General features: G+C 45.0%; 1 pseudogene; it reads left to right on the forward strand.

Moving 5' to 3' along the window:
- Positions 1-19,115, forward strand: part of LOC112074157 (far upstream element-binding protein 1-like) — a 38,400-nt pseudogene extending 19,285 nt beyond the window's left edge.
- The last annotated feature ends 1,228 nt before the right edge of the window (positions 19,116-20,343 follow it).

Raw genomic sequence — 20,343 nt, forward strand, 5'->3', positions numbered from 1 at the left:
GGGACTGCATGAACCCCCCCCCCCTCCCCCCCCCCCCCCCCCCCCCCCACCCCCCCACCCCCCCCCCCCCACCACCCCCCCCCCATTTAACTGTCCTCTTAATCTCTCTGTGTTGTAGATAGTGGAGGTATGCCTGATAGGTCGGTGACACTGACTGGTTCCCAGACTCCATACAGTACGTATAGTTCTCCTGTCGTCTCGCCTCTCTGTTCTCCCTCTGCCCTCTGTTCTCCCTCCCCCTGCCCTCTGTTCTCCCTCCCCTGCCCTCTGTTCTCACTCCCTGCCTCTGTTCTCCTCCCTGCCCTCTGTTCTCCCTCCCTCTGCCCTCTGTTCTCACTCCTCTGCCCTCTGTTCTCACTCCTCTGCCCTCTGTTCTCCCTCCCCTGCCCTCTGTTCTCCCTTCCCTGCCTCTCGTTTCTCCCTCCTCTGTTCTCCCTCTCGTTCTCCCTCCCCTGCCCTCTGCTCTCCCTCCCCTGCCCTCTGCTCTCCCTCCCCTGCCCTCTGTTCTCCCTCCCCTGCCCTCTCTGGTGACATTACAGTAGTTGATAGTTCCACTGCCATAGTTGTTCCTCGTCAGACACCGTAGCTGACTGTCTTAGCACCTGATGTGTGTTACCCGGCTGTTTCTTTATGTAGTAGGGCCACTAGTCCCAGTGTCCATGCAGATGTTTAGGCCCCTAGTCCCAGTGTCCATGCAGATGTTTAGGGCCCCTAGTCCCAGTGTCCATGCAGATGTTTAGGCCCTAGTCCAGTGTCCATGCAGATGTAGTAGGGCCCATAGTCCCAGTGCCATGCAGATGTTGTAGGGCCCTAGTCCCAGTTCCATGCAGATGTTTTAGGGCCCCTAGTCCCAGTGTCCATGCAGATGTTGTAGGGCCCTAGTCCCAGTGTCCATGCAGATGTTGTAGGGCCCTAGTCCCAGTGTCCATGCAGATGTAGTAGGGCCCATAGTCCCAGTGTCCATGCAGATGTTTAGGGCCCCTAGTCCCAGTGTCCATGCAGATGTTGTAGGGCCCTAGTCCCAGTGTCCATGCAGATGTAGTAGGGCCCTAGTCCCATGTCCATGCAGATGTTGTAGGGCCCCTAGTCCCAGTGTCCATGCAGATGTTGTAGGGCCCCTAGTCCCAGTGTCCATGCAGATGTTGTAGGCCCTAGTCCAGTGTCCATGCATGTTGTAGGCCCTAGTCCCAGTCCATGCAGATGTTGTAGGGCCCCTAGTCCCAGTGTCCATGCAGATGTAGTAGGGCCCCTAGTCCAGTGTCCATGCAGATGTTGTAGGGCCCCTAGTCCCAGTGTCCATGCAGATGTTTCTGTCCCCAACCAGAGCTGCCAAGAGGCTGTTGTCGGAGATCGTTGATAAGGGTCGTCCTGCTCCAGCCTTCCATCACAACGACGCCGGCGGCCCCGGTATGTCTGTTCAGGAGATGCTGGTCCCTGCCTCCAAGGCTGGCCTGGTCATCGGGAAGGGAGGAGAGACCATCAAACAGCTGCAGGAGAGAGCCGGGGTCAAGATGGTGATGATCCAGGAAGGGCCTCAGAACACGGGAGCAGACAAACCTCTACGCATCTCTGGGGAACCTTTTAAAGTCCAGGTGAGTGGTGCAGCAGAGAGGACTGGTGTTACCTACCAGCTTGGTATGTTAGTGGTGCAGAGAGGACTGTGTTTCCTACAGCTGGTATATGTTAGTGGTGCAGAGAGGACTGGTGTTACCTACAGCTGGTATGTTAGTGGTGCAGAGAGGACTGGTGTTACCTACAGCTGGTATGTTAGTGGTGCAGAGAGGACTGGTGTTCTACAGCTGGTTGTTAGTGGTGCAGAGAGGACTGGTGTTCCTACAGCTGGTATGTTAGTGGTGCAGAGAGGACTGGTGTTACCTACAGCTGGTATGTTAGTGGTGCAGAGAGGACTGGTGTTACCTACAGCTGGATTGTTAGTGGTGCAGAGAGGACTGGTGTTACCTACAGCTGGTATGTTAGTGGTGCAGAGAGGACTGGTGTTACCTACAGCTGGTATGTTAGTGGTGCAGAGAGGACTGGTGTATCCACAGCTGGTATGTTAGTGGTGCAGAGAGGACTGGTGTTACCTACAGCTGGATCTGTTAGTGGTGCAGAGAGGACTGGTGTTTACCCTACAGCTGGTATGTTAGTGGTGCAGAGAGGGACTGGTGTTTCCTACAGCTGGTATGTTATGGTGCAGCAGAGACTAGTTGTTAGCAGCCCTGGCGTCAAATGTGGCTGTATACCAGTTTGTTAGGAGCCTGGCGTGTGGCTCTTATACGGCCAGTTTTAGGAGCCTGGCGTGTGGCTGCTATACCAGTTTTGTTAGGAGCCTGGCGTGTGGCTGGTATTACCAGTTTGTTAGGAGCCTGGCATATGCCTCTATAACCCAGTTTGTAGAGCCCTGCATATTGCCTCATATACCAGTTTGTAGGAGCCTGGCGGTGGTTCTGACTATGCCCAGTTTGTTAGGAGCCTGGCTATCTCTCTCTGGGTCTTTCCTACAACGGCCGAAGACGTATCCTGTTTTTTCCCAGAACACCCCACTGAGAGAAGGTTCACTAAGTGTGTCGTTGAGGCGTACTGTTGATTCTGARAGGATGGAAAGAAAGGGAGCGCTGCTCTCAGATCAGTTTTCTACATTCAAATCTGACCTTTAACCTGAMAATTATTTCACACAACTGACAATAGATCAGTTCCTAGAGAGAGATTACCAGCTATGGCTGCAAATATCAAGGCGGCTTATTCTAATGCTTACCCAAWAAAAATGCTCTAAATCCCTGATTTGGCACATTGTGTTCATGTTAGGCTACACATCATGAGATATATACTGAGACTAATTACAGACGGTAGCCTAAAAGTAACAAAGTAGAACTCAATTGAATGAACATGTGATTTATCTCGATATGATTGAAAAAAGGAATATATAGCTTACTGTTTGTCTTATTGCAGTCATCTCGTATATTTTATTCGAAGCACGTTTTTTTTTAATGTCGCTTGTTTGTATCAATTGCGAAGGCGTAGGGTACTTTGTTCTGCCGTTATCGCGGGTCACAGACAGAATCCCACGGTTCAGCCGGTTTTATCGGCCATCTTTTATGTATAAAGTGACACACGAGCTGCAAAAAGCATCTAACGAATCACTTAGCTGTTCTGGACTGGTCTGATGCCGGAGTTAGATTACGAGTGTTTTTAAGAGCGACGTTAACCACGGTTTTGGTCAACTGCTTGGGAGATTTTAATGATGCTCCTACAAAGTTTGAAACGATTAACTTAGCCTTAAGATGCTTTTGGGAAACTGGGCCTTGCCTGGTCTACCTCAGGTTCCTGTCCCCAGGTTTGAGTTGACTACTAACCTGGCCTGTGTCCTCCCTCCTCAGGTTCCTGTCCCCAGGTTTGCGGTAGGAATTGTGATCGGGAGAAACGGAGAGATGATCAAGAAGATCCAGAGCGACACAGGAGTCAGGATCCAGTTCAAACCAGGTGAGGTGTGACTGACAGTAAAATGAAAGTTGGTTCAGTCGCAGGTCTCCAACCCTGTTCCTGGAGATTTACCGTCCTGTATGTTCAGTCCAACCCTGTTCCTGGATCGCTACCGTCCAGTATGTTCAGTCCAACCCTGTTCCTGGATCGCTACCGTCCAGTATGTTCAGTCCAACCCTGTTCCTGGATCGCTACCGTCCTGTATGTTCAGTCCAACCCTGTTCCCTGGAGCTCTACCGTCCTGTATGTTCAGTCCAACCCTGTTCCTGGAGACTCTCGTCCTGTATGTTCAGTCCAACCCTGTTCCTGGATCGCTACCTGTCCTGTATGTTCAGTCCAACCCTGTTCCTGGAGATCTACCGTCCAGTATGTTCAGTCCAACCCTGATCCTGGATCGCAACCGTCCTGTAGGTTTTTAGCTCCAATCCCAGTTGTAACTTATCTGATTGTTTGTCAACCTGCTAGTTATTAGAATCAGGTGTGCTACTTTAGGGTGGGAATTAAAGATAGACTTCTCCTTAATACAAACGCTGTGTCAGATTTTTTTTTAAACTTTATGGAAAAAGCATAATCTGAGTGAAGCGCTCAGAGCCAAACCAGCCAAAGAAATATCCGCCATGTTGGGTAGTCAACAGAAGTTGGAAATAACATGATAAAATTCACTTACCTTTGATGATCTTCATCAGATGCACTCCCAGAGATCCCAGTTCCACATAAATGACTGATTTGTTCCATAAAGTACATTATGTCCAAATAGCCACTAGTTGTTCTTGTGTTCAGCCCAGTAATCCATCTTCATGAGCACTAGGTCCAGACACAAACTCGAAAAGTTCCGTTGCAGGTCATGGAAACATATCAAACGATGTATGAATCAATCTTTAGGATGTTTTTAACATAAATCATCAATAATGTTCCAACCGGAGAATTCCATCGTCTGTAGAAAAGCACTGGAACGAGAGTTAACTCTGTCGGGAGCTCTGCCAGACCCATGACTCATTCAGCTCCCATTCCCGTCCTTATAGCAGAAGCCTAAAACCACGTTCTACAGACGGTGACATCTAGTGGAAGCCTTAGGAAGTGCAACCTAACCGCATAGACACTGTGTATTCGGTAGGCCAAGCTTTGAAAAACTACAAACCTCAGATTTCCCACTTCCTGGTTGGATTTTTCTCAGGTTTTTGCCTGCCATATGAGTTCTGTTATACTCAAACATAATTCAAAAATGTTTTAGAAACTTCAGATTTTTTTAAATTCAATATTACTAATAATATGCATTATTAGCATCAGTTTACTCTGGGCACGCATTTCATGCAAAAGTGAAAATGCTGTCCCCTATCCCAACAGGTTTTAAGGTCCTTTTCTCTCTCTCCCTCCTTCTTCTCCCCTTCTCCAGATGACGGCACTACCCGGAGAGGATAGCCCAGATCATAGGTCCTCCAGACCAGTCCCAGCATGCAGCAGAGATCATCACTGACCTTCTGAGGAGTGTCCAGCAGGGGGGCCGGGCGGTCCTAACGGGGGGGCAGGGGGAGAGGCAGGGGGGGTAACGGGGGGTAACTGGAACATGGGTCCTCCTGGTGGACTGCAGGAGTTCACCTTCACCGTCCCGACCATGAAGACTGGACTCATCATCGGCAAAGGTAGATGAACTTAGATTGAGTTCGAGACACCTATGGGCTTTATAGGACCCTGTTATACCTTCCTGCTATACTTCCTGTTTACCTTCCTGTTATACCTTCCTGCTATACCTTCCTGCTAATACCTCCTGTTATACCTTCCTGCTATACCTTCCTGCTATACCTTCCTGTTTTTAAAGGTTGGAAGACTTAACAAAACATATCTGATACATTCATACAGAAGGTAGAACACACACACACACACACACACACACACACACACACACACACACACACACAGCTAAAACACTGTACTGCACAGGCCTCAACCAGGGTTGTAGTCACTAAACGTAGTCCTTAACTGGAGTACTACAACACTGCCAAAAGCTGATGCAGCCTAGTCCATTAGATGCTTGTGAGGGCCGGCGATCCACGTTTCACAGTAGATTTGACCAACTTAGAGGAAAGATGGTTTGCTAGTTTTTCTTCTTCATACCTGCTTCAGTGACAATATTGTGACTAATATAGTTGTTAATTGTGGGCAGCTGTYKCCCACTCCCAGCTCTCTCTGTAGTAGAGGGTCCTGCCACCACAGCTGCCCCAGAGCAAGGCAGAGGGTTTCTGTCCCGCCACCCAAAGAACCCGTGGTGGGTTCGTTCCCCTTCTCACACCCATCCCATGTCTAGGTCTTGTTCTCCTTCTGGAATGGGAGTTTTGCTGAATTATTATTATTATTATTATCCTCCATTCTTATAAACAAATGGAACTGAAGCTACGTCCCCTAGAAAACATTCAGGTTTTCTTACGTTTCCATGTTGTCCTGATCATTTCTCTGTAGGAGGACAGTGGTTATAGTAGAGTCCTAACCTCTTCCGTCCTCTGTCCCTCTGTAGGAGGAGAGACCATCAAGGGCATCAGCCAGCAGTCTGGGGCGCGTATCGAGCTCCAGAGAAACCCTCCGCCCAACTCCGACCCCAACATTAAAATGTTCACCGTCCGAGGATCACACCAACAGATAGACTACGCACGGCAGCTGGTCGAGGAGAAGATCGGGGTGAGTGGTTTTTAGTGTCCGTGTGTCGGTAGTAGATATCCTACATATCAATGTGAAGCTGTCACTGGACGCTGGTGGAGAGGTTTAGTTTAACTAGTAGATGTTGCTGGTCGGTGAGCAGTAAGCCTAGTTTAACTAGTAGTAGTGGCTGGTTGGTGAGCAGTGAGCATTAAGCCTAGTTTAACTAGTAGTAGTGGCTGGTTGGTGAGCACTAAGCCTAGTTTAACTAGTAGTAGTGGCTGGTTGGTGAGCAGTGAGCACTAAGCCTAGTTTAACTAGTAGTAGGGCTTGGTCAGTGGCACTAAGCCTAGTTTAACTAGTAGTAGGGCTGGTCTGGTGAGCATCTAAGCTAGTTTAACTAGTAGTAGTGGCTGGTCGGTGAGCACTAAGCCTAGTTTAAATCTAGTAGTAGTGGCTGGTCGTGAGCACTAACCTAGTTTAACTAGTAGTAGTGGCTGGTTGGTAAGCATTAAGCCTAGTTTAACTAGTAGTAGTGGCTGGTCGGTGAGCAGTGAGCACTAAGCCTAGTTTAACTAGTAGTAGTGCTGGTTGGTAAGCATTAAGCCTAGTTTACATAGTAGTAGTGGCTGGTCGGTGAGCAGTGAGCACTAAGCCTAGTTTAACTTTTACTGCCTCAGAAACCCGGATCCGGGAGCACCCCCACCCCACACACTGATTAGCATAGATAGCATAGCTTCAGAAGTAGATAGTAGCATCTAAATATCATTAAATCACAAGTCCAAGACACCAGATGAAAGATACAGATCTTGTGAATAAAGCCACCATTTCAGATTTTTAAAATGTTTTACAGGGAAGACAAAATATGTAAATCTATTAGCTAACACGTTAGCAAATACACCACTATTCTAACCCATCAGTTTCTTACTCCTTCAGGTGCTATCACCAATTCGGCTCAACTAAGATATTGATAGCCAATAACCTATAAAAAAAACCATCAGATGACAGTCTGATAACATATTCATGGTATAAGGATAGTTTTTGTTAGAAAAAAGTGCATATTTCAGGTAGAAATCACAGTTTACAATTGCACCGACCATCACAAATCCACTAGAATTACTAGATAGAGCAACGTGTATGACCAATTTACTCATCATAAAACATTTCATAAAAATAGACAAAGCATAGCAATGGAAAGACCAGTTCTTGTGATTTCAGACCATATTTCAGATTTTCTAAGCGTTTTTCAGCGAAAACACAATAAATCGATAAGTTAGCATACTACATGTTCCAACGTTACCAGAGCATCGATTCCAGCCAAAGAGCGCTATAACGTAACCACCGCCAAAAGATATTAATTTTTTCACTAACCTTCTCAGAATTCTTCCGATGACACCCTGTAACATCATTTTACAACATACATATACAGTTTTTCGAAAAGGTGCATATTTAGCCATACAAAACCGTGGTTACACAATGAAAATACTAGGAATCAAGCCTCAATATGTCTGACGTCATCTATCAGAGTGATCTAGTTTAATTAAAAGCTAATCATATACTTGACTAAAAAATACAGGGTTGACAGGAATCGAAAGACAAATTAGTTCTTAATGCAACCGCTGATTTACATTTTTAAAATTATCCTTACTTTTCAATACAGGGTTGGCCAAGTGAAGCTATACCAAACAAAATGGCGATATTTGCGTTTAAAATATTTCGACAGAAACACGGTTTATCATATTAATATTGCTTACTTTGAGCTGATCTTCCATCATATTCTTGGGCAATGTATCCTTTCTATGTTATAAACGTCTTTTGGTCGATAGATGTCCTCTGTCCTTCGAAATGTCCATCACCAACGACCGACACCTAAAGCGTGTCCAAACTTTCAGAGTGCACGACAAATAAATTCCTCAGAATCGCACTAAACGGATATAAATTGATATAAACGGTTCAAATTCACTACATTATGATGTTTTTAACAACTATAACGACTGAAAACATGACCGGAGAAATATTGCTGGTTAGAAAACGACTTGGACGAGACAGGTCCGATGGCCTTCACGCTTGAGGCGCGCGTTGAGAAAGGGCGGTCTCTGTACATTTTGGTCATTTATAATGGCTGTGAACGTCCATCGATTTCATTGAAAACGTGATGACGTACAGACACCAGAGGAAGACGTAGGCAGTGTCGGTTTTCTTCATAGCATTCACTGTGGCCTTATAAACAGACCCAGATCAGAGGTAAAAATTTCTGAAATCTGAACCCTGTCATGAAAAGTGCTGTAGAAATTGTTCTGTACCACTCAGAGAAAATTTCAACTCCTATAGAAACTATAGACTGTTTTCTATCCAATAATAAATAATATGCATATTGTACGATCAAGATTGAGTACGAGGCAGTTTAATTTGGAAATGTAAAAAAAAAATAATGCTAACAGCTCCCCTATTGACAAAGGTAACTAGTAGTAGTGGCTGGTTGGTGAGCACTAAGCCTAGTTTAACTAGTAGTAGTGGCTGGTCGGTGAGCACTAAGCCTAGTTTAACTAGTAGTATGGCTGGTCGCTGAGCAGTGAGCATAAGCCTAGTTTAACTAGTAGTAGTGGCTGGTTGGTAAGCTTAAGCCTAGTTTAACTAGTAGTGTGGCTGGTCGGTGAGCAGTGAGCCTAAGCCTAGTTAACTTAGTAGTAGTGCTGGTTGGTGAGCATAAGCCTAGTTTAACTAGTAGTAGTGGCTGGTCGGTGAGCATTAAGCCTAGTTTAACAGTAGTAGTGGCTGGTCGGTGAGCACTAAGCCAGTTTAACTAGTAGTAGTGGCTGGTTGGTGAGCATTAAGCCTAGTTTAACTAGTAGTAGTGGCTGGTCGTGAGCAGTGAGCTAAGCTAGTTTAACTAGTAGTAGTGGCTGGTCGGTGAGCACTAGGCCTGGTTTAACTAGTAGTAGTGGCTGGTCGGTGAGCATTAAGCCTAGTTTACTAGTAGTAGTGGCTGGTCGGTGAGCACTAAGCCTAGTTTAACTAGTAGTAGTGGCTGGTCGGTGAGCAGTGAGCTTAAGCCTAGTTTAACTAGTAGTAGTGGCTGGTCGTGAGCAGTGAGCACTAAGCCTAGTTTAACTAGTAGTAGTGGCTGGTCGGTGAGCACTAGGCCTGTTTAACTAGTAGTAGTGGCTGGTCGGTGAGCACTAAGCCTAGTTTAACTAGTAGTAGTGGCTGTCGGTGAGCACTAAGCCTAGTTTAACTAGTAGTAGTGGCTGGTCGGTGAGCACTAAGCCTAGTTTAACTAGTAGTAGTGGCTGGTCGGTGAGCACTAGGCCTGGTTAACTAGTAGTAGTGGCTGGTCGGTGAGCATTAAGCCTAGTTTAACTAGTAGTAGTGGCTGGTCGGTGAGCACTAAGCTAGCCTGTTTAACTAGTAGTAGTGGCTGGTCGGTGAGCAGTGAGCACTAAGCCTAGTTTAACTAGTAGTAGTGGCTGGTCGGTGAGCATAAGCCTAGTTAACTAGTAGTGTGGCTGGTCGGTGAGCAGTGAGCATTAAGCCTAGTTTAACTAGTAGTAGTGGCTGGTCGGTGAGCAACTAAGCCTAGTTAACTAGTAGTAGTGGCTGGTCGGTGAGCAGTAAGCCTAGTTTAACTAGTAGTAGTAGTGCTGGTTGGTGAGCACTAGGCCTGTTTAACTAGTAGTAGTGGCTGTCGGTGAGCAGTGAGCATTAAGCCTAGTTTAACTAGTAGTAGTGGCTGGTCGGTGAGCATTAAGCCTAGTTTACTAGTAGTAGTGGCTGTTCGGTGAGCACTAAGCCTCTATCAGCTGTCTAGTTCTAGAGGTTCTAACTGGTATCGGTCTAGAGGTTCTAACTGGTATCGTCTAGAGTTCTAACTGGTATCGGTCTAGAGGTTCTAACTGGTATCGGTCTAGAGGTTCTACTGGTATCGTCTAGAGGTTCTAACTGGTATCGGTCTAGAGGTTCTAACTGGTATCGGTCTAGAGGTTCTAACTGGTATCGGTCTAGAGCAGGGGTGGGCAAACTTTTTGACTCGCGGGCACAATGGGTTCTAAAATTTGACAGAGGGGCCGGGCCAGGAGCATTTGGAGGGAGTGTTTGGGCCGGAATACTAAAGCATTAATGTAGTGTTGTGCAAACCTCATAGCACAGTAAGACAACTACAACCCAATTTATTAACTGTCTTTCAATATGTGAAAAATAGCCCTTATCAGTTAATAAATTTGTCTCAAGGAATATGCAAGATATGGATTTACATACTATTTCGCAGATACCGGGATGAGGAAATGTAAATAGATTAAAATAACATACTCACTGTGATTTATCAAGATTGCGTCTGTTTTAATAAGTTTCAATCGAAGGTGCAAAGTTAAAGAAATCAACATTTATTGAAAAATGGAATCACTTTCAACATTCAAAACATATTATTACACAACGAAATACTCAAGCTCAATAATATCTACTTGTGTTAAACTCCGCAAAATCATGGATGGATTGTCCTGACCGCGCGCTCTACAAACTCGCCACGGACGCCCTCGCCTTCACGCGCAAACAGTACACGTGTATCGTTGCAAAGCACACAGACATAGGCTGTATTAAATATCCTACCTGCAGCTGAAAATTTAAATTTAAATTAAGAGCGATGTGCGGCGTGTTAATAAAGCTACTGTACCGCTGCTGTGCGTAAATGCGCATTGCTCTTAATTAAAAGACGCACTTCAACTTATTTTCATATGCATTTTTTCATAACACAGCAGAAAAACTCACCATTTCAGTGGGAACAGTGTTGTTGGTCTCCCTTTTTTGCCAGTGCATCAAAGTCTGGAGTTAGTTTTGTTGTGGCAATTCTCAGGACAGATCTGAGGTGTTGGTCAGTTAACTTGGATCTGTGATGGGCTTTGTTGATTTTCATGACGCTAAACGTCTGCTCACACGTAGGTCGAGCCAAACAACACAGCATCTTCTGCGCCGTCCTCCGGAGGTTTGGAAACGCGGTCTCGTTAAGTGAAGCAAAAGTCATTCAGTTTAAGAGACTTGAACTTCTCCTTTGAGACGGAGTCAGACTGAAGATCGATCAGTTCCAATTGCAGCTCCTGCGGTGCTGTTCGGGGTCTTGTGACAGGGGACAGGACACCAGTTGAAGTGACTTGTCAATTTTTTCAAAATCACAGAACCGACGGCAAAATTCTCTGTGCAGATCGTCCAGTGATTTGCAGTATTTCTTCGCATTCGGGCGGCCTCTTTCTGCACGGCTAGTGTTTGGAATGTGCGAAAGATTTGTTTGACATTTGCCTGGAGAATAAAACCAGCTTGGATTTGAAGGCTCTCACATTTGTGTCATGTCGTGCGCAAACTGATCTTTCCCTGTAGCTTCACGTTCAGCTCATTCATGTGTGAAAATATGTCCACAGCAAACGCAAAGTCACAAAGCCAGTTTGTGTCGCTCAGCTCGGGGAATTCTTCGGATTTCCATTAAATAAAAAAATGAGCGAATCTCGTCTTTGAGCTCCCAGACTCGTTGAAACACTTCCAAACTTAACAGCGGACGCGAGAGTGGTAAAGTAGGTCATGGTGATCCGCATTAGTTTCTTCCAGGAACGTAATGAACTGACGATGATTAATCGCCCTTGCTCGTATGAAGTTAACAAGTTTTACAATGGATCCACGACGTGATTAAGCTGCAAATACAGACTTACACAGAGACTCCTGATGAATGATGCAGTGAAGTAAAATAACATCCTGGTCAGGGTTTTCTTTTCACTTTATCCTGGATTTTCTTTTCAGCAGCCCGATGTTTTTTCCAGTTAAATTTGGCGATCCATCCGTGTGACATTGGCAAGTTTACTCCAAGGTAGCTTCATTCTCTCGATGACAGCAGACACCTGTTCATATAAGTCCTCTCCTCGCGTTTTCCCTTCAGTGATTCCATGCTCAAAAGCCTCTCCGTTATCTCAAAACTGTCGTTAATCCCTCGGATAAAATTAGGAGCTGAGCAGTGTCTTATGTCGTTACTTTCATCAGTGCTAGTGAATATAACTTAAAGGACTCCGCCTTTTTGTTTAACTCGCTGACTATATCTTCGTCAATCAGTTCCACGCGGCGAGTCACTGTCCTGCGTGCTAAACTGATTTTTTCAAACTTGGCTTTGCTCTCCGGACACAAGAGACCTGCTGTCTCTACCATGCACTCTTTCAAAAACCGCCTTCGGAGAAAGGCTTGCTAGCCTTTGCTAATTTGAATGCCAGCAAATACTTGCTTGGTACTTGACTCTTGAATTGCAGTTTGTCGGTGAAAAAAGTTCTGTTGACTCTGTAAATTAGCTGCCAACCTCTGAGCAGTAGCCGCCCGTTCTTGTGTTGACTGCTTGCTAGATAGTTTGCATGCTTCGTGGCAAAGTGACGGCTGATATTGTACTCTTTGAAAACCGCAACAGCTTCTTGGCATATCAGACATACAGCCGTTGATCGGACTTCAGTGAAGAAGTATTTTGTTGTCCACTCCTTATTAAACACTCGGCATTCGCTGTCCACTTTCCTTCTCTTTGGTCCGCTCATTTTCACAGAAGGCTTATGGTGACGTGAAACGAAGTGAAAATTAAAGTGAAATAAAGAGAAATACGCGCCACTCCAACAACGGTCAAGTGTGTTTGAGTGCGCCATCTATTGGGGAAACGTGGGCATTGCAGGGAAAGGGGAAAAAAAGGAGGTTTTTACTATAATTTGGCCAAGTTCGGCGGGCCGGATTAAAAAGCCTAACGGGCCGTATGTGGCCCGCGGGGCCGTAGTTTGCCCATTGTTGGTCTAGAGGTTCTAACTGGTATCGGTCTAGAGGTTCTAACTGGTATCGGTCTAGAGGTTCTAACTGGTATCAGTCTAGTACGTTGACACCCCTGTCATGTCCGCCTCTCCAGGGTCCAGTCAGTCCAATGGGTGGTCCTCATGGCCCACCAGGCCCCCACGGAGGTCCCTCTCCCCACGGGCCCCCCGGCCCACCTGGACCTCCTGCTCAGATGGGCCCCTACAACCCCGGCCCTTACAACCAGGGACCCCCAGGACCACAGTAAGAGCCTTTCTACTTTTCTACTTACATATCTCGGTTGATCTTAAGTTAATAAGTTAATTTGAGATAATTTTCACATGATTCATTAACGATAAAATCGTAGGGAAAGCAATATTTTCTTTAAATATAAATGAGTGAGTTAAACAGTCCGACACGGGCTTGTAATGGTTCTCTTCTTCTTCTCTCAGTGGTCCTCCCGCTCCCTACCAGCCTCAGGGTTGGGGCAACGGATTCCCCCACTGGCAGCAGGGACAGCCGGATCCTGGTAAGACTTTATAGCCTCCATCTGTTATGATGGTGCTGGTTTTGAGCACTTTGTACCCTTTGGGGTTTTTGTACAGATCTGCTGTGCGAATACATGTACTGGTCAAAATAGACGTTAAACAAATGGTCCTTTTCCTAGGAAATACATTTGCTAGTGTGTTTTAGCCRTTAACTCCTGCGTGTTGATTTGCACCGTTTTCTGTGTTACAAGACCACGAGATAAAGCAGGTTTAACCTGTGTGTAGGTAAGGCAACCCGGGATATATCTAACGTTTGTATTGGTTGTAGGTAAAGCTGCAGCTGACGCCAACGCGGCGGCCTGGGCGGCGTATTACTCCCAGTACCAGCAGCAACCCCAGGCCCCCATGACGCCCACCGGCGGAGCCCCCGGCAACACACAGGCCAATGGGCAAGGTAGCTACCACCTCCTCCGATCTCTACCGCAGCCTGTGGTTTTCTGCTGGGGGGGTCACTAGGAACCAAATTCACTAGGAACCAAATTCACTAGGAACCAAATGGGCAGGGGACCTACCTCCATCTGTCCTTTTGAACCTCGCGTAGTGTCCGTGTCTCAAATCTGTCTGGCCTACTACTTACTTAAACTATATACTGTGTACTAATCATACTACATACTATTTATAATGTACTGTTGAGTAGGAAGATATGCAGTAAGCAACACATATCAACAATTGGAGGTAGGTCCCTGTCCATTTGGTTCCTGTTGAACACACCCCCCAGCAGAGAAGCTTGTCCCGTATTCTGATGATCAAATGTTTGGGGGGGGGGGTGGAAGTTAGTTCTCATCTGATTACGTAGCATCCATCTTGACTGCATCAAACCGAGAGTGCTAGTCAGCCAGGCTAATCGAGACTACCTCTTGTTGATGTAGCCTGTRCTTCTCGTTTAACTTTTTAGTTCTGTCATTTTTAATGCCGTCTTCCATTGACTAGATATCTCCTAATAACTTGGCCACACGGAGACTCTATGACTGTAGCCTCGTGTCGGTTTGATGCTCCACGTACCACTCTCGTGTAACGCAAGACCAGCAGTAGCATAAATGATAACATTTCTCTCTCTCTCCTCGGGAAGCACGATGTAGTCCACCTGCATTGTGGAGTTGTATGTTGTTTTTTGTCGCTTTAACAGAAAACCGGTGACTGTGCTTAAACGTTAAGTGTTTTGCCATTTGTCACCCCTAGTGTTAACATAAATGTTTTGCTAAAGTAAGCAGCTTGAGTTGGYTCTGTTTAGCAGGACTAACCAGAGATCAGTGTATACAGCCACGGTGCTTTGAAAGTCTTCGGTCCGTTTTTCCATTCGTTGCGTGTCTGGTGAATGCGGGGTGATTAGCAGGCCGTGGCGACCAGCTATGGTTGCGGTCCACTAACTGTTACGTTTATAGCTGTTTTAGACTGCGGTTTGTCTACCCATCAGTCTTGCGTTTCCACAGACAGGACCAGGCTATCCAGGGAACACAGAAGAGCTTTATTTCAAGAGTAGACAACCGGCCGTATGGATTTGTTTAGGGCCCATACCGTTTTCTGTGGGTCAATGAGCTSAACCAGTGTTTTTGTTGTGATTTCAGGTCAACAACCACAGGACTACACCAAGGCCTGGGAGGAGTACTACAAGAAACAAGGTGAGAAACTACAAAATATCAGTTGAGTAAGGCCAGCTGTCATTGGTCATGTTGTGGGCAGCTGTGCCCCCACTCCCAGCTCTCTCTGTAGTAGAGGGTCCTGCCACCACAGCTGCCCCAGAGCAAAGCAGAGGGTTTCTGTCCCGCCACCCAAAGAACCAGTGGTGGGTTCGTTCCCCTTCTCACACTCACAAGAAAATATAAACGCAACAATTTCAAAAAATGATAGTGTTACAGTTTATGTAATGAAAGTATTCATTTTAAAATATATAGATTATTCACTAATCTATGGATTTCACATGYCGGAGTTCAGGTTGTTGGTCACAGATGCCTTAAAAACAAAAGTAGGGGCGTTGATCAGAAAACCAGTCAGTATCTGGTGTGACCACCATTTGCCTCACGCAGCTCGACACATCTCCTTCGCATAGAGTTGATCAGGCTGTTGATTGTAGCCTGTGGAATGTTGTCCCACTCCTTGACGATGGGCTGTGTGAAGTTTGCTGGATATTTGTGTGAACTGGAACACAATGTCGATCCAGAGCATCCCAAACATGCTCAATGGTTGACATGTCCGAGTATGCAGGCCATGGAAGAACTGGGACATTTTCAGCTTCCAGGAATTGTGTACAGATCCTTGCGACATGGAGCCGTGTAATATCATGGTGAAACATGAGGTGATGGATGTGGATAAATGGCACGACAATGGACCTCAGGATCTCGTCACGGTATCTCTGTGCATTCAAATCGCTATGGCTGAAATTAAATTGTGTTTGTTGTCCGTAGCTTATGCCTGCCGATACCATAACCCCACCGCCACCATGGGGCACTCTGTTCACAACGTTGACGTCAGCAAATCGCTCACCCAAACGACGCTGTACACTTGGTCTGCGGTTGTGAGGCCGGTTGAACGTACTGCCACGTTCTCTAAAATGACATTGGGAGGTGGCTTATGGTAGAGAAATTAACATTAAATTCTCTGGCAACAGCTCTATTGGACATTCCTACAGTCAGCATGCCAATTCCTCGCTCCCTGAACTTGAGGCATCTGTGCCGTTGTCAACAGCACATTTTATTGTCCCCAGCACAAGGTGCACCTGTGTAATGATTATACTGTTTAATCAGCTTGTTGATATGCCACATCTGTCAGGTGGATGGATTATCTTGGTTAAAGGAGAAATGTTCACTAACAGGGATATAAACAAATTTGAGAGAGATTAACTTTTTTTTTTGCTTATGAATAATGTAGGTGTTTTAATTTCAGCTCATTAAACCAAKACTACATGTTGCGTTTTTATATATTTTTGTTTCTGTTCAGTGTTTCACCTCTCCTCCGATTTTCTCCAGAAGTATTTTAGCTGTATGATCAGCTGAACTATTCATTAAATGATCTCATCTGGTCCAATTTGGTTGCTTTGGCTACAGGTTATAATCCCAAAGCTTRGACATCGACTATTAGTCACTTCTTATTGTTGTTGTTTTAATCATTATTGACTATGCTTAGGCAACATTAACCTTGTCATTCGTCCCCTTAAATCATATTGAAATTAGCGTTAATGCTGTCACCGCCTCCCCCAGGTCAAGCGGCCCCCCAGGCAGCAGCAGCTCAACCAGGTGGTCAGCCAGGTGGTCAACCAGGTGGTCAACCAGACTACAGTGCTGCCTGGGCAGAGTACTACCGCCAGCAGGCTGCGTACTACGGACAGGGAAGCCCACAGGCCATGGGAGCCCAGCCACAAGCACCTCAGGTACACCACCAATAGAACCTATACCGTCCACCTGTACCCCCATCCCCCACCCTGGTTCCCTCTCCTCTCACCCACCTCTCGTTTGACGTCTCAACTATCTATTTCTGTTTACTGTATTGTCCGTTCATTTGTCAGAGCTATTTTTGATGTGACTTTTTAACCCTAATTTCCCCTGCTGTGTTTTATAAAGCGTCTGTCCATCTCTATCTAACCCACTCTAGGTGTTTTAGGGGAGAGGAGTCGGCCCAGAAGAAACTAATGATACTCTTACCTCCTTTTAAACAGGGTTAATATTATATATACATATACATATACAGTCCAGTCAAATGTTTGYACACACCTACTCATTCAAGGCTTCTTTTTATTTTTTTATACCATTTTCTACATTGTAMAATAATAGTGAAGACATCAAAACTATGAAATAACACATATGGAGTCATGTAGTAACCCAAAAYATATTTGTGAGATTCTTTAAATTAGCCACCCTTAGCCTTGATGACAGCTTTGCACATTCTTGGCATTCTCTCAACCAGCTTCACCTGGAATGCTTTTCCAACAGTCTTGAAGGAGTTCCCACATATGCTGAGCACTTCTTGGCTGCTTTTCCTACACTCTGGGGTCCAACTCATCCCAAACCATCTCAATTGGGTTGAGGTCAGGTGATTGTGGAGGCCAGGACATCTGATGCAGCACTCATCACTCTCCTTCTTGGTCAAATAGCCCTTACACAGCCTGGAGGTGTGTTGGGTCATTGTCCTGTTGAAAAACAAATYATAGTCCAACTAAGCGAAACCAGATGGGATGGCGTATCGCTGCAGAATGCTGTGGTAGCCATGCTGGTTAACTGTGCCTTGAATTCTAAATAAATCACTGACAGTGTCACCAGKAAAGCACCCCCACGCCATCACACCTCCTCCTCCATGCTTCARGGTGGGAACCACACATGTGGAGATCATCTGTTCACGGCGGTTGGAACCAAACATCTCAAATTTGGACTCATCAGACCAAAGGACAGATTTCCACCGGTCTAATGTCCATTACTCGTGTTTCTTGGCCCAAGCAAGTCTCTTCTTCTTGGTGTCCTTTAGTGGTTTCTTTTTGTGAATCAGGCCTTGATTGTCAAACTGCTGCAGTCTCCTCTGAACAGTTGATGTTGAGATGTGTCTGTTACTTGAACTCTGTGAAGCATTTATTTGGGCTGTAATTTCTGAGGCTGGTAACTCTAATGAACTTATCCTCTGTAGCAGAGGTAACTCTGGGTCTTCCTTTCCTGTGGCGGTCCTCATGAGAGCCAGTTTCATCACAGCGCTTGATGGTTTTTGCGACTGCACTTGAAATMATGGACTTTCATTTCTCTTTGCTTATTTGAGCTGTTCTTGCCATAATATYGACTTAGCCCTATTTGGTAAAATACCATCTTCTGTACACCACCCCTAATTTGTCACAACACGACTGATTGGCTCAAACGCATAAAGACAATCCACAAATTAACTTTTAACAAGGCACACCTGTTAATTGAAATGCATTCCAGGTGACTACCTCATGAAGCTGGTTGAGAGAATGCCAAGAGTGTGCAACGCTGTCAAGGCAAAGGGTGGCTACTTTGAAAGAATCTCAAATATAAAATATATTTTGATTTAACACTTATTTTTGTTACTACATGATTCCATATGTGTTATTTCATAGATTTGATGTCTTCACTATTATTCTACAATGTAGAAAATAGTAAAAAATAAAGAATAACCCTTGAATGAGTAGGTGTGTCCAAACTGACTGGTACTGTCTATACAAATATGTGTGTGTATATATACATAGGTATCTGGAGAGAGAAGCCCCGTCCGTGTGTTCTGTTGTTAACATGGCCTGTATGTTCTATGTATTCTGCACAGGGCCAGTAATGTGAAGTGGACATAAAGTAAATGCTACATTGTGGGAAAAAAACAAAAAGGCCCTTTTTTGTTAAATGTGTTGGATGGTGCAGATGACGTCTTGATGAAGATCTTATTTTCCCCCCTCTTGGTTGGTTGGGTTTTTAAAAGTGTTTCACAATAGATGTGATGATGACGAAGTCACTCCGGAGACACGACACCAAACACCACCATGATATTTATCTCCTTTTGTTTGTTGATTTTTCTTGTAAATGAACTTTTTTTTTTTTTTTTTTGTGAGGTAATATGGTAATTCTATTCTTGTGTCATGCTATGTGGTAAGAGCTCCTGTTGTTATCTCTGATCGTCTACCATGTGATATCGGCTCCATTTTTAAATAATATGCCTGTGTTTTGCAATAAACTAAAGTGAAGCCTACTGTGTTGGTAAGTTGGGTTGGTAATAGATATGTGACTAAATATGAATATGAAAAAATCATGTACCTATTTTTCTTTGTTTTGACCGTAATSGCACAATGGAAAATTGAAAAGAAAAAAAAATAACTAAATGCAGGGCCCTCACTTCTCTCTCTCTACTCTCGCTCTCCTTTGACTGTCAAAATGATTTTTCTGACTGCCTGAAAGTTGTTGTCCTGTCTCTCTCTCCAACGGTCTACACATCTCCTGGTAACAGTACGGTGGTTTATTTAGATGTGAGTTCATTGTTCTGCCTGTCTTTGACTGGGGGTCCAGTTTCGGTGTTCCCCAAGGTTCTGTTCTAGGACCAATTTTGAATTATTACCCAGTCTTGACTCTTGTTTATATTGTTAGTCTCTTGTTTTTCTACCTCCACTGCYCTGCCTGTTCTCTATGACTAGGCAGATGTCTCCTTTATATTGTAATGTAGTACTGGTAGAGTTGGTGGCTTAACGTTCTGATCTAAATGTCTCATTACCTGCAGTGTTCTGGCATCTCTGTCAAACTCGACTGATGTAATCTGACTGTCTGCGTCCCAACTGTTACCCTATTCCAGTTATAGTGTACCGGGCTCCCTGTGAATCTGGTCTAAAGTAGTGCACTATTTCGGGAATAGGGTCACATTTTGGGGGACGCAGCCTGAACTAAGGTAACTAKGGCTGCGTTATACACATGCAGCCCAAATTTTCAGATTATAGTTTCTTCTCACTAACTGGTCTTTTTGACCAATTGTTTTGAATCAGCACTGAAAAAAGATCTGATGTGTTTGGTCCAAAGACCAATTTTAGTGGACAAAATATTGGATTTGGGCTGCCTGTGTAAACACAGCGTTCGTGTGCTTTTACTGTTTTATAACGAGAGCTACTTCCCTCAGAAAAAATGTCTCGCTGCAAAAATGTTGCGTTAGTGTATTTTTGTTCTGCTTCCTCTGTCTTCAGGACAGGTAACTGGTCTGTTATGCTGTAATGAGACATGCCCTGCATTCAAACGTTTGTTCTCTCCCCCCCCTCCCTAAAATGTGTACATTTGCTGGTATTTTCTAAACTCTTTTTGATACTATAAAAAAATGCAAAAGACATACATATAAATTTGCTCTACCCATTCATTGTTCTGTTGTTTAGTCAACGTAAGAACTTAGGTTGTTTGTAGGGTCGAGGGTTTGGCTGGTCTGAGCGCTGCCAACGGTTGAC

The sequence above is a fragment of the Salvelinus sp. IW2-2015 genome, unplaced genomic scaffold, assembly GCF_002910315.2.
Source record: "Salvelinus sp. IW2-2015 unplaced genomic scaffold, ASM291031v2 Un_scaffold2519, whole genome shotgun sequence".
Classification (NCBI taxonomy): domain Eukaryota; kingdom Metazoa; phylum Chordata; class Actinopteri; order Salmoniformes; family Salmonidae; genus Salvelinus; species Salvelinus sp. IW2-2015.